Below are 14,670 nucleotides of genomic sequence, written 5' to 3'. Positions count from 1 at the left end.
CGCCCTGTCCAGGGTGTTCCCCCACCTACTGCCCAGTGTGAGCCGGAGATAGGCACCAACAGACCCCTGCGACCGTGAAACAGGACAAAAGCAGGTCTGAAAATGGAAGTACTGGATGCATTTTATGTTCAACTATTTTGCCCAACAAAATATACTATGCATAATATCACAGACATAGATATACAGTGCAGGAAGAGACAGAAAGCTCAAATATGTATTATTCTTTTTCAAATGAAAACACCACACACAATCTCAAACAGCTCTATTCTATATTTTCATTTTCTCAAATATAAATATAGGTAAAATAAAATGCAGTATAAAAATATCTGAGCTGGCACAAATTGTCACTTACTGTACTATTCCTTACTACTCTGCATTTGTAACACACTATAAACCATGTGATCAAAAAACAAAATTTAATTTATTTTAGAGAAAGAAAAAAGTATCTGGGGTCGCCAGAAATTTGTAATATAAAAAAGGAGTCATGACCCGAAATAGGTTGAGAACCACTGATATAATGTGGGATTCATAGCATTTTTGTCTGTGATGGCTCTGAATTACTAAAGATTTATGAAATAATATATATTTCTTTACATGTGTATCTTCAGAGGAGTGAAACTTTCCTGTTTGTGTCTGTTTTGTTGCATTGTTTGTAGCACTGATAAGATTTCCATGTTTCATCATGTCTCTTTAGCTCAGCGTACCAGTTCCTGTCATTTGTAAAATGTGATATCCAGACACGAGGTTGACACAGATATGATCTTTCTTTCAGCAGGAAAGCAAACAACTTATGACAAAGACAAACACATTTAATGTTTTGCCTTGAAACGCCATTGTTTTTCTCAGCAAGGAAAACAATTTGAAGGATTCAGACCTGACAGTTTGTCTGGTTTGCTTAAAAAAGACCTGTGTTTAAGTGGATGTGTGCTTTCTAGTTGAATTCATCAACCATTAATATTCAATACCCAGTTCACCCACTAAACTCAATCAGTGTCATACAACAAGCGGTTTATTTCAGTTTACTTGGGATTCATAGCTGGGTAAACCTCAGTCAGAGAATCATAGAATCACACTTATTTCCACTCACTGACTTTATTTCCTTAGGCTACTTTTTCTGCATTAAATAAACCTTTTCAACCCATAGCCTCTCTAATCTAATCCCTGCTGCCCCAAGTTGTACAGTTATGAAAATATCAGTCTTTTTCAGCCTCAATGACTATTTTCCCCATTCATTTATTCTGTTAGAGGTGAATTCACTTCATCAGATTTACTGTAAGACAGTGAGAAACAAGACAGTGTCAGCATAGAACCTTTAATGCTGGTGTTTCCAATGACCTGGATATCAGTCAATTTCTCTCTTTCATCACCTCAGACAGATGAGACAGCAGACTATCTGACACCCTTGTTCTTCTGGTGCTGTTACACAGTTCAGAGTCCGGGGTGGGGGTATGACCAAACCTTGCCTGCAAGATGGATTCTCCTGGTGTTCACAAACACCAGAATCCATCTTGTGCTGTTCCCGCCGTTGCCTTCTGAATCCAAACTGAAACGGTTAGAACCAATCAGGAGGCAGTGTTGGGGTTTAGGGCGGGATATCCGGGTGTGCCGAAGGCAGAAGCGCCGAAGCAAAACTGGTGCATGCGCAGTTGCGGGTGGAGGAACTAGCTGGGCTACTGCTATTAGCATAGCTCCGAATCAAAATAGAAAGATGTCAACGCAGGAAGATGGTCAACGTGCCCTTAACTCGCATACTCGTGTTGCAAAAATGGCAAAAGTCACTCAACGACATAATGACCACAGCATTACTATCCCAAAAGAAAGTTTTCACCAGCAGGGCCTTGTTGTTGTTCTAGCAGCGACTCTGCGGCGCATGCAGATGATGACATCATCATTTGTTACCGTGTGATTGGCTGAAACAAATCATGGTGGACAGGCGCTTCGCTTAATCAGCTTCAAGCATTCTGATCATGTTCCTCCCTGGTTCCGAACGGATTCACCTGACACGGACCCAGATCGATGTGGAGAACTGGAGTTAGAGGGAGGGGCTACACATCAATTTGGCTCTTGCCACTCTTTACCATTTGCTTGTCTTGTGACCACTCTTCAGCATTAGCTGGTCCAATGATAACCAACAGTATGACTGTCTTGGCCTTTGTTCTCTTCAGGTTCCTGTTCCAACAATTACACATTTACTAAGTCTAGTTTCCCCAAAAATGATTCTACACAAGCCTTCAGGTGTATAAAATCTCACAACAGTCGCAGTTAACTATGTGCATTGTTCATTTGTGTCAATTTTTATTACATTTTGCACCGCAATGGAGTCAATTCTCATATCAATTTGACGAGAACCTTCACATTCCAATCTGTTTTGATTGCTTTGGATTTACTTTTCTGGATCATGTCAAACCTAAACAAGAGGAAGCTGCGACACACACATCCTCCCCCCACCAGTATCCACCTTTTAAAGACAGATTTATCCTGCTATCCAATAAAGAACCCAAACAGACCTCAAAATTCGGAATCAACGACCAAAAATACCAAGAAGTGCTGACGTTCATGAGTTTTCACAAAGGAGAAGAAGAAAGGAGGAAAGTGTGTGTGACAGCCTCTCTCCAGGTGTTTGTAAGGCTTTCTGTTACTTTCTCCTCAGCTCAGTTGGTCTCAGTGTCTATGGAGGCTTTTTCAAGCGTCTGACACGGTGTGTCAGTGTGTGCATAGGTGTGTGTGAGTGTGATCATTATGGTGTGTCTGTTTACCCTCTGTCTCTGTGTCTCAATTTTCAGTTCAACTCAAAAAGGGTTTATTTGCATGACAAAAATCTCCATATTGCCAAAGCAAGTGTGACATTGAACAATGTACACATAAAAAGAGAATAAAGAAGCATTATTTACATAGTGCAAAAATAATATTTTTAAAAAAAAATAGCAACATTTATGTAGTAACATTTATGTCTCCCTGTTTGACTCTATGTCCCTGTTCTCTGTCTGAAAAATGTGAAATGTTGTGATGTTTAAAAACAATATAGGCATATCGATATTGAAATGGGTGTTTTAAAATGTGTAAAATCAATCTTGGGGGATAACCTTAAGGAGTAACCAACCCCCCCCCGGTTTTGGGTGACCTGTCACTAAGGTGGAAATGTTTTGATTATGGGCGGGGCTCCTGGAGCAGTTAGACATGCCCAGTCTATGCTATTAAATCTCCAAAGAACAATCTATGCTATGCTAACTAGCTACTCATTACTCAATATACCACTCTGCACTTATCTCAATTGTACTCTCACAGATTGTAGAGTCCACAGGTGCTAGGAATCGTGTTGTCAGTGTAACCTCACTAGACATCAGCGCCAACTGTGGAAGTCTTGCGGTATTTTGACGCCGTAACGCAAGATTTTGTAAGTTGCCGTCATGTGATTTAAACATGGCGGATCAGCTAGTCGGGACAGCATTGGGGAAGCTTACAAACTGGCTGCAGCAGATAACGATCAGTGTTGAACTAAACTGGAGCGAAACGGGTGACGTGCACAAATGAGCCACTTAAAATCAAATATTCGATGGTGAGCTACCCAGAACCTGGATTTGAAAAATGATTCACTTCTGATCTACTCCACCAGTGCGGTAGGAGACTTTACAGCCCATGCCCTAATCACACACACGAACTGGACCACGTTATGTGACATATACAGCCCACACTTTAGAAAGAAACGTTTTTATTTATTTATTTTTTCTCCCAAAATTTTTCTTACAGAAGAAACAAAAATAAAACTAAGTTAAAAACAAACAAACAGCAACAACAAGAGCTGTACATAATTAAATTATGTGATTGTGTTACAGTTTATACATGTAATACTGAGGATCATACATACTCGGGCCTCCGGGGCAAGATATAAGTTTTCCATTTCTCCCAGATTTTCTCAAACTTGTCTATTTGGAGTCTTTTATTTGATATATTTCGTTCCATAACAACAATTGCATATACAATATTATACCAATAATCCAAGTTCGGGGATAAAGAATTTAACCATCTTTTTTTAGATTGATTTTTGTGCTGCTAAACTCAGTACACCAAATAAACATTTTGTCTCTTTATCTGCATCAATAGAGTATAACAAGCCAAATAGTAGTTCATCCAAATTTAGAGTTGATTTTAAATTATTTTCAATTCGATTAAAAAAAAAAAAACACTTAAAATCGAGTATTTGATGGTGAGCTACCCAGAACCTGGATTTGAAATATGATTAACTTCTGATCTACTTCACCATTGGGGTAAAACACTTTACAGCCCATGCCTCAGTCACACACATAAACTGGACCACGTTATGTGAGATACACAGCCCACATTTTAAAAATAAACTTTTGACTTTTTTGTATGTATATAACAGTTTCACGGTCATTGCCAAATAATGTACACCTCACTCATTGTTGCACTAAACACTGTATAATACATTTCACTTGCATACACTTCTTTTGCCTTGTGTGATTAATATACTGGTCCTCTACCTCCATGAGTGAACTTATCAGAGCTTCTGATTCTAGCTCGGGATTATGACACTTTACTGATTACATTAATATTGTAGCTGTAATTTGGGACGAGCAGTGTTACATTAGCCAATAGCAAAACGTAATTGTAATAGCCGGGTTTCAACCCATAGAGGGCAGTCACTCTTACGCTTTACAACAAAATATGCCAAATTGAAATACTTTGACTAAAATGTTGAGATGTGGACTAGGATCAACCAATAGCACTACTTAATACCCAAATACATTTGTACTCAGCAGAAAAAGGTTGGTTTAGTTACTCTTTAACAGAAACGTTGGATCGTTGTTAGCTTTTTCTTTCTAATCAGTGATACCTGAGATGATATCAGGAGGCATTTGTATGAATCACTTTTGCTCTGAACTGTATATCAGCTGCAGAAGCGAGCCGCTAATTTGTCTGAGTGTGAGAATAAATGAAATACAGATAGGTTTATTAGTTTGGTTGCAAACAGACACCGTGATACTAAATTACTCCCGGATGTGTTCATTGTGAGAAATCTCATACCAGCAAGCAAAAAAATGAGGTTGGCAGATTTTGTGTAACTTTATTTATTTATTTATTTGACTGGGACAATGCAGTCAGACAAAGTTACAGCAAAAGATGCAACTGATGCAATGCATACAGAGTGTATAGCTAGTGCTAATTCTCAACTCCTGTGCCTGGTTGAGCTTTTCCCTAGATACAAAATATACAAAATGTATAAAAGCACAATCTTAAATACATATTAACTTATTTATAGATACATCAGCTAATAGCTCCAAGTAGATTATTTTCTGATGAATCCATAACTTTAAGTTTAAGAAGTGATTTTATGGAGTTCGTGTTTTTGATGTGTTTTTTTTTTTTTTTTTTAAATCTTCACACTGCCTTACAAACCCCATTTATTCAGAATCTTTACAACTTGTGTCATCATGAACAAATGCAGCAGTTTTTGACAATAATCCCCTCCACCCCGTGCGCATTTTGCGTTGGAAAAGGAAGCTTTAATGAACACAAAAGACGACCTTTTTGTGAAATGTCAAGGGTGCCTATTTACGCCCCAAACATAATCCGAGGCCCCAACAAGGAACAGACCTGATACAAACATATTGTCATGTGCTGCGGTTCAGGTGATGAGGCTCTAAATGTCAGATTTCAATTTGTGTTGCTCCTTCCTCGCTGATGGATGGACCCATCCCGCCCATCTGAATACACAGTTTTTCTGTTGTTAAAATGGGATGTTGCTCGCTGTTGTGATAGAGACCCCTGTACTTTTAGTGCACAGAGCTGGAACCTCATCTTACAGTGTATAATTGAGATTGTTGACAGATGGGTAGCCTGCGTTTGCTGTCTGTCTTTTTTTTTTTTCTTTTTTTAACAACTCCCCAGAGCTTTGAAACATATCCATCATTTTGCCTTTCTCATCCTCTGTCTCATATATCAAGCGGCTGCTTTCATGGACTTGTGTTGGCAACTTGATATGAAGTGTAGAAGAATAAAATGAAAAGGAAAGCTATGTTATGATGCCAACAGTTTTATTTATCTATTGATCTATGGGGACAGGTGGCTGTGTGAGTAAATGCCATCGCAGAGTTGTGTAACATAAACAAAGCAACTAACACCGCTCGGCTCACTGGGAACCCTCACTGGGAAATGGTTAATTGTTGTGCAATGAACTGCTTAGATTGGTAATGTGGATATCACAGGGGATGGAGCCACCATTAGGCCTCTTTCATCAGGTTCCTGTTGGACAATGATAAATAGGTTCTGGTGTTATCACTTAAAACAGCGCTTAAAAGCTGAAAACAAACATATTTGGATATAAAGTGGAGTTGTTGATTGATTCTTGTCCAACTCTTGACATTTTAATCAAAGTATTTCAATTTGACATATTTTGTTGTATAACTGATAGTGATTTCCCTCTATATGGGTTGAAAACCCAGCTATTACAATCAAATTTTGCAATTTGCTGAGAATGGTGATTTGTTGTGTTTTGGTGGCTTCATACGTCATGAATCATCACTGTTGGTCCAGCCCATTATTAAAAACAAGCACCTGTGGCAATCTCTGGTGAGTAGGTTCGAAATCATATACTAACATACGACACACTCAATGAGTACATACTGTCTACTATATACTATTATTATGATTAGGATGACGACAATTCAAAGTTTCCCAAGATGCATTTCAAACCTTTGAACGAAAAAAACCTGAAGCACACTGAAGCTTAATATCGCAGTTGATTCTCCACCTTTGGAACTTCTAAAAAGCATTTTAAGCGAGAAAGTGACCACGTAGAATATCAACATCTGGTCATTTGATCCGTAAACCTCACGGAAACACATTTCATGCCGACATTTTAGAGATTATCGGAGACTCGCCATTGTGTTACTGACAAAACTTCGGTTAATTTACAAAAGCGCTAAAAACTAATGAAAGACAAGAAGAGATGCTTGTATTTTGAAAAGGGGATGTTTGCCTTTCAGCTTGAAGCCGGTACCAGGACCATTTTACGTTCCGCTCGCAATGCATCATGGGGCGGTTGAATATGACGAGTGTGCCCACCGTGCATACTTGGAACACACTACATACTTATTTCGATGTCAGACTTAGTATGAGTAGTACGTTAGAATGCAATTTAGAACAAAGCCAGTGAGTATTGTGTAGCTAGTTAACATAGCATTGATTGTTCTTTAGAGACTTTACAGTATAGACTGGGTGTGTTTAAACTGTACCAAGAGCTCTGCCCATTATCCATGCTCTTTTTTTTTTATAGTTTCCAGCCTTTAAGAAAAAAAGAACATAATTCCATAGTGCAGGGCTCATTGATCAATAAATCAAAGATAATTTGCTCAAAATCTGTAAATAAATGAAATTGCCACAGAGACGGTTGCATAGGAGTCTTTTTACTTCTTTCTGATGTCACAGGGAATATCAGGAACAAACCATAACAAAAAATGGTGTCAAGCAAATCAGTCATCTTTGTTAATCACTGTAAGTATGAAGTAAAAACACTGTACAGTGCAATGCGCAAAAATGTCAACAAATGCAATGTTTTACGGTAGAGATTCAAATAATAAATAATAAACTTTCTCGCAGCAATTTCAACCTTTTTTTTCCTTTGTGGGGTAAATAATGATTTTATCTACTGGTAATGAGAAAAAAAAGAAATTTGTGGAGCAGCTCTAAGTATTTTAAATATTACCAGTATTTCTCAGTTAGGCTGTTTTACAGTTTTACTGCTCAATGAGTTACATTTATTTGTAACACTTTAAAGGTTGTTTAAGGTCAAGTATTATTTAACTTTTTTCTACACGTTTGTTGACCCTGATTCTGAAGTTATCTAAACTTCCACGTCATTTAGAAATCCCATTCAGAGCTTTAAGTCACTTATTTTAAACCCTACTGCCTGCAAACATTACTGATGTATTTCAATTTAAATCACGGTTAGATTTAGCGATTTAATATTTCTCTAATTGCATTTTGATTAGCATGAGCTATTAGATTATAGGCTTTTTAAAATGAGGTGCTTTGATTGGATTCCTCCTGCAACTCTGTGCTTGGTTCTTAGGAGACAAAATGTAATTACTGAGCCTCGGATGGAGTCTAAGTTTAATGTATGAACTGTCACTGTAATATGGTATATTTCACCATCTTTCTCTGTGTGCTGGTTTGTTTGTGCGGCGGTTACACGTCCCCTGTGAAACATACCCACAGTTACAGTATATCAGATGCTCACAGTATGTTGTGCAAAAATATATTTACCATCCCTTTTGAAGAGATCATCAATAGATAAAGACTTCAACAACAACAGAACCAAACATGATAATGATCTTTTGCTTTATTGAACCCATGGTGTACGATGTGAGCAGATCAACAGAGCAGATAGACCTCAATTTGTGCCACATAATGGTTGAGATGCCAAGATTATACTGTATATAAATGGTAGCAGAAGCTGTTATTGGCTGTTAATTATTGTGGTGATTATTATTATTATTATTACTGGTGCACTGATGCTTGAGACAAGAAGCCGCCATCAGGTGAGTCTCCATGCTTTCAACAGGGACTGAGACTGTTGCTCTGAAAAGCCTTTATTATTAAAAAAAAAAAAAAAGATTAATTTAAATACAATTAATTAAGATACATTGTAGATATGCTTACTTTACTCACACCAGTGTTTTTAGATCAGATTAGATTAGATAGAACTTTATTAATCCCTTGGAAAGGGTTACCTGGTGGTTTTTGTAATGACTTTTAAGAATATATTCTTTTAATGTACTTTTTTCTGTGGTTTGTATATATTATCTATCTATCTATCTATCTATCTATCTATCTATCTATCTATCTATCTATCTATCTATCTATCTAGTTTATAAATCATTTAAATTGATGCTACAAAAACCATTATACATTATCTGATAAATAACATGATTTCATTACGACAAGAAGGTAATATTTTCACTGGTGTTTATTTATTTGTTTGTTTGTTAGCAGGATTATGTCAAAAAGGTTTTGAGAACATTTTAACCAAAGATAGAGCTCACCCTCTGGAAGATTCCATTACATTTTGGAAGGTATTCAGATCCATTGCTGATTCTGGATCAGTTTCAAAAATGTAAATTTCCCTATTTAATCGTTGGTGAAATTTCAAAAATTCATATCTCGGTTTATATTTGACCGATCTTTATCAAATTTGGAACCCAGGTTGAGAACCACTGGCTTATGCTGCTTCAGACTCAGGCTATGCAAAAATGCAAAATGTAAATGTTTCCAGCCTTTCTTTGCCATCGTTGAATCTAACGTTTTAGAAGCTGTTCATTAAGGAGTCTCTTTGTAATTACATTATGACTTATACTATTGTTGATGACCCTCAGGACATGGCAGCATAACATGTGTGTGTGTGTAGCGCTTACTAAATTATATTTTAGATAAAATACTATCAATGAGTTACATTTTCAAAATGTGGTTTACTCCGTAGACCTTTGACTACAACTTTGATGCGAGCCTTCTCCTGAGCTGTATTCACAAAATCTCTGAGGAGCTGCCAGAACTAATCCAACCTCCTGAGGACAATTTATTTATTTATTTTTCCCACAGGAATTGAATTCAATCATTTGTTTTGTGGTCTTGCTGATAAACAAGGTGCACTGCAAAGTCAATAAGATAAAAAGAGAAGCCGGGCAGAAAGATGTCAATGATTCGTAAGGCTGATAAATAACTCAATATTATTACATGTGTTCTTTGGTGTCGTGTGTCCATTTTATCTGCCCACTCAGCCATAAAGGTAACTACAGAAACACAGAAAAGCATTCCTTCATTTCATTTAGACTAAAATTGAACTATATACAAGTTTCTGGACTGTATAAGAAACCTGGTTTTGAGGTATCTGATTTCAGGACTTGGGGGAGGAAATGTGAAATGACCCAAATATACAGTAGCTGGAGTTGAAGCCACAATGTTCTTGCTGAAAGGCCCTTTAATAAACCAACTGTGACATTTTATGTGAAAGGATAGCTGTAGCAAAGTGCAATTAAAAACTATGAAAATACTGCATATGATACTAGATACTTAGTCAGGTATTGTCCATCATTAGTCCTTGTTAGGCAGCCACGGGTACTAAGTAGAGGTGGGACGATACTCTGAGTTCATGATATGAAACCATATTGTTGGAATAGAAAAAAGGTATAAAGGTATAATTACATAACTTAAAAGGAATATAATACAAACAAAACATAACAATCTGTTGTGTCGTAGATCGTGTAGATTTTTTTTTTCATCCGATCCCATCCCTTCGGGACATTACTCATTTTGATATTGCGATATCTAGTTGAACAATATATCATCCCACCTGTGGTAATAAGCAATGGGGGGCAGTGGCAGCATTACCCCACCTAGTGGTCAAAAAGTTTTCATTAGTTTTCCAAAATTAATTTGAAAAAATACAATTCTTAATATAATGCACATAATATACAAATATTTAACAGCCATAAAACACAGTAACTGTGCAAAATGTATATGAATTAATTTGTTGTTCTTTTAAAAATACAATAAAAGAACAATTCTTCTTTAAAAGCACAATTCTTCTTCACAATGCAAATGGTGATGCAACACTGCACCCAGCAGTTCATGTATGGTACTGCAGCAAAAAAGAAGCAAAAAGCGGCCATCAGCCTGATTTTATCATAAATTTACAACATTAAACAACACGGTGAGGCAAATTTTTGTAGTCAACAATATCAATTATGCTAATAATCATTTTGAAATTACTGTATATGTTACATACATTGTCGTTGGTGCAAATTTCTAGATGGTTTATATATTTAATTGTATTTTTTCTTTTGCCCCACCCTGGCAAGGATCTCAAACTCCACCTATGATGTGCGTTTGTATTTCTAGGAATCAATATTGCCACAAAAGTACATTTAATGTGTTTCTTTAGATATGCATAAAACACAAGGCTTGACCAGGAGAGATAACCTCTGAAGCCGAAAACAACAGAGAAAACCAAGATAGTTCTGAAATCAGCTTTGACAATTTGGATAAAATTCCACCTGTCCTGTACATGACAAAGAAGGAAAAGGTCTTCCTCGACATTTACCTTGGTTGAAACTAATGGTTTCAACAGATCCTGTTGCCCTTTTACTATCTGCCATTTTCTGCTACGTTAATGTCAAGGTTTGTGTTTGTGCCACTTACCTGCTCGGGTGTGTTTTCCTGTCAAGTCTTTGCTCAGGCCATCTGTTCTGATGCTACATGGACGGTGAGTGTACATAAGTTGCAGAGGTTCAATCCATGCAGACCCATTGATTGTAAAAGGGAGTCTGTGGGATGTGATCAACCTTGCAAAATGCAGGAATCAGATCTGCTCTACAATCTGCTTCTTACGCTTTAGTGCCAGATACCAAAGCCTACAATTGGTCCAGGAACTGATGTGTCTCTCATCATTTGGTGGATAATAAGCCAAGTGTAGCACTTTTTTTTTGCATTGGATCAGGCTTCATTTGATGTTTAAATACACGAGTGTTCCAACTGCAGCATTAATTTAACTTGTTGTGCTGCTTGAGGTTCAGACTATCAGCTTTTATAGGGGCCTTGCTTTATTGTCAGTGAAATCTGCAGGTTATTTATGATTGCTGAGGTGACGGGGGTTATTGGAGTTCACCAGCAGTGCTTGAATGTTGCTTCAGAGCAGTTCTGTTTTTTTTTTTTTTTTTTCACTCTTTAGGGAACGTGGAGGAGGCTAGAAATATGATTACAAAAGATTCACATCAAGATCAACCGTGCACTGGAGGGATTGACTTATTGAAATGTACAACTATTCCAGTGCCAAAAAAGTTTTATATGTACTTATGTAACTTTAAATAAGAAAGAGTTGTGAATAAATTATAAATATGTAGGAGTTCAATATTTTTCTCAGGTTACCACAAACTTGCACAATTATTTCTCTGGCTGAGGCTTGAGTCTGGAGAATGAAAACTTCTCCTCTGCTGTGAGGGGCAGAAAAAAAAAAAGACTAATGTCACACACCATTAAATGCTATTGTTATCACCTATAATGTATTGCTATATCATTGTACTTGGTGATGGGATTGAGAAATAGTCTTGAGGGCACAGGTTATCAAGTCATATTCTTCCACCTGTTCATGATGAATACAATAGAGGTCTTGAAATAGGCTCGTATTTTTCCAATCAGTTAAACTATAAACATCTCCTGCCATCTTTCACGGAAGCTACATTCGACATAAACAAAAATGGGCATGTGTGCAAGAAATACAGACTTTACTATGAATGTGTGGTCTGCTCAGGGAAAATGTGGCTTTATCAGCTCGATCCCTATGGGAACGAAGCAAGATGACTATAACTGCGCAATAAGAAGATCACATGATTTCATTTCCTCGTCCCTGTTACCGAGGTCAAAACATCATTGTTTAGATATGTATAAATATGCAGGCTGTAGTCCATTACTCATGTGATGTATGGCATGGTTAACATGTTAAAATGCAAAATGTCTTCAAGATCACACGAAAAAAAACCTTTGTGACGATGTAGGAAAGAAGCATTCATCACCCTTAGCAAGGTTGAACAATTGACAAATGGCCACATGAAGGGACGTTTTATGACGTTCAGCCATACATCTAATATCTATACATCACAAAGCATGTCAGAAAAGGGAGAAAAGCAAGTAGACACAACGTTTTCTAAGTCTCGTGCAGTGACATGTCGTATGAGGTGTGTGTAGCTGGTTGTAACTGGATGAGACAGACCATAACTCAGCAGGACAGAGGACAGTAAATAAAAGGTTGTGGCAGCACCTACTAAATGTCTCCTCCTCTTGAGTTTTGTCTTTCACATTTCAGCGGAACTTGTGTTTGCACAAGTACAGCAGCGCGAAGTAAAGTTCCACACAAGAGGAAAAAAGGGCAACTAGAATATTTGCATTTCCTGATGAAAACGCAAGTGAGGACGCAGGCGCTATAGCAGGCGTCATTGAACACTGTATTAGCATTAGCCTAGCATTAAACTATTTATTTATTTTTTTCATTTTTTTCATTTCATTTCAACTTTATTTCAGACCTATTTGGTCCATATAAATGCATTATCCTAGTATTAGCATTAACCTCGTGTTATGTCTACATAGCATAAATACCAGAAATTATCTGCATGTTTTGGAACCAAACATGTTGAAAACATTCATTTACAAGCATCCTCACTAATAAGTGATGCTCCAGCAGTGAGAACTCACAGTGGTGATGGTGAGGGACAACAGAAGGTGAAGGGAGAACTCACTGCATTGCTTTCTTCCCACCACCCTGAGCATCCTGAGCACACATTGCTAATGCATCACGTATGCTCAGACAAACACAAGTACATTCATGTATGCACACCTACCTCCAGTCCCTGTAGACTATACCTGCTTTGCCTTCAGTCAATCCCCAAAGTCTTGCAGAAATATTTACTGCCGACTTTTCTGGGGTGCCTTTGTTTCCAAGGCAACAAGATTCTGAGCTAGTGTCGAGCTTACAGAGTTGTAGGCGATCCACATTTTTAAGGTTCAGTAGCTTGATGGTTGTCCAATCATCCGTGTGTGTTTGTTTCCAAAATGCGATTTACTTCCATGCAACACAGAATTTGGTTAGATGTGAAAGGTCCTTATTGGAAGAATACACAACTAAATCTTATATACTATATTGTATATTGTTATTATATTATATATACACACAAGTAACCAGCCATCAATAGATTACATAAATTCTATATAAATTTTCAACGAAACATGGACTAAATGTTTGATTTTATTATCTTTATTTTGTTTTTGCAATGGTAAATGGACTTTGATCCATATAGCGCCTATATGTCTACACTGAAGTCGTCCCACAGCACTTTACAATATCAACTCATTCACCCGTTCACACACCAGTGGGACTGAGCTGCCAACCACTGGGAGCAACTTAGGGTTCAGTGTCTTGCCCAAGGACACTTCGACACATAGATAGTAGAGTTGAGACGGAAAAAGCACTTTTGTCGAGTCCGAGTATTATACAAGTAATACGAGTCAATATCTGTACTCAGATTGAGTGAAAATCCTGATTGGATAGCTGACTGTGTCTGCGTTCTGTCAGTCACAGTGCTCCTCCCGTACACACATACAGATGTGTTGTTGTCTGATTGTGTCCCACAGCAGCTCCGCTCTGCGTGCTCACTCACTGACAGCTCTGTGTCTCCCTCAGTCCCTCAGGTTTGCAGGTCTTTTCCATTAATGTTTAGGGTTTCTTCAGCTATAGGTTTTTTACTTATTAAACAGTAGAGTTCAGGTAAACGTGTGTTCGTTCAGATGTGGTGCTTGGAATGTGACTCACATTGTGTCTCTGCCTGTTGGAGAGTTTTTTCTCTTTTTTTTTTCAAAGTAGACAAATTACTTCAGAATTAGTCTTATTTTACATTAAAACATTAAAAGCACTTGTAAAAGTGAACAATAATGGTACTGTACGACATACAATGAGCTTTAAAGCAAAAATAATGAGTGATTTTAGACGTTTTCAACCCAGCTCTTCAACCAATGTCATGGCTGTTTTTTTCAAAATGACCTTTAAACGTATTCCTTGAAGGATTTTTATTTAAATTATTAACTAGTATGGTAATTAATATAGTTATA

This window comes from Gouania willdenowi, chromosome 10 (genome assembly GCF_900634775.1).
Source record: "Gouania willdenowi chromosome 10, fGouWil2.1, whole genome shotgun sequence".
NCBI classification, from domain to species: Eukaryota; Metazoa; Chordata; class Actinopteri; order Blenniiformes; family Gobiesocidae; genus Gouania; species Gouania willdenowi.
Note: the sequence above shows the minus strand (reverse complement) of the source record.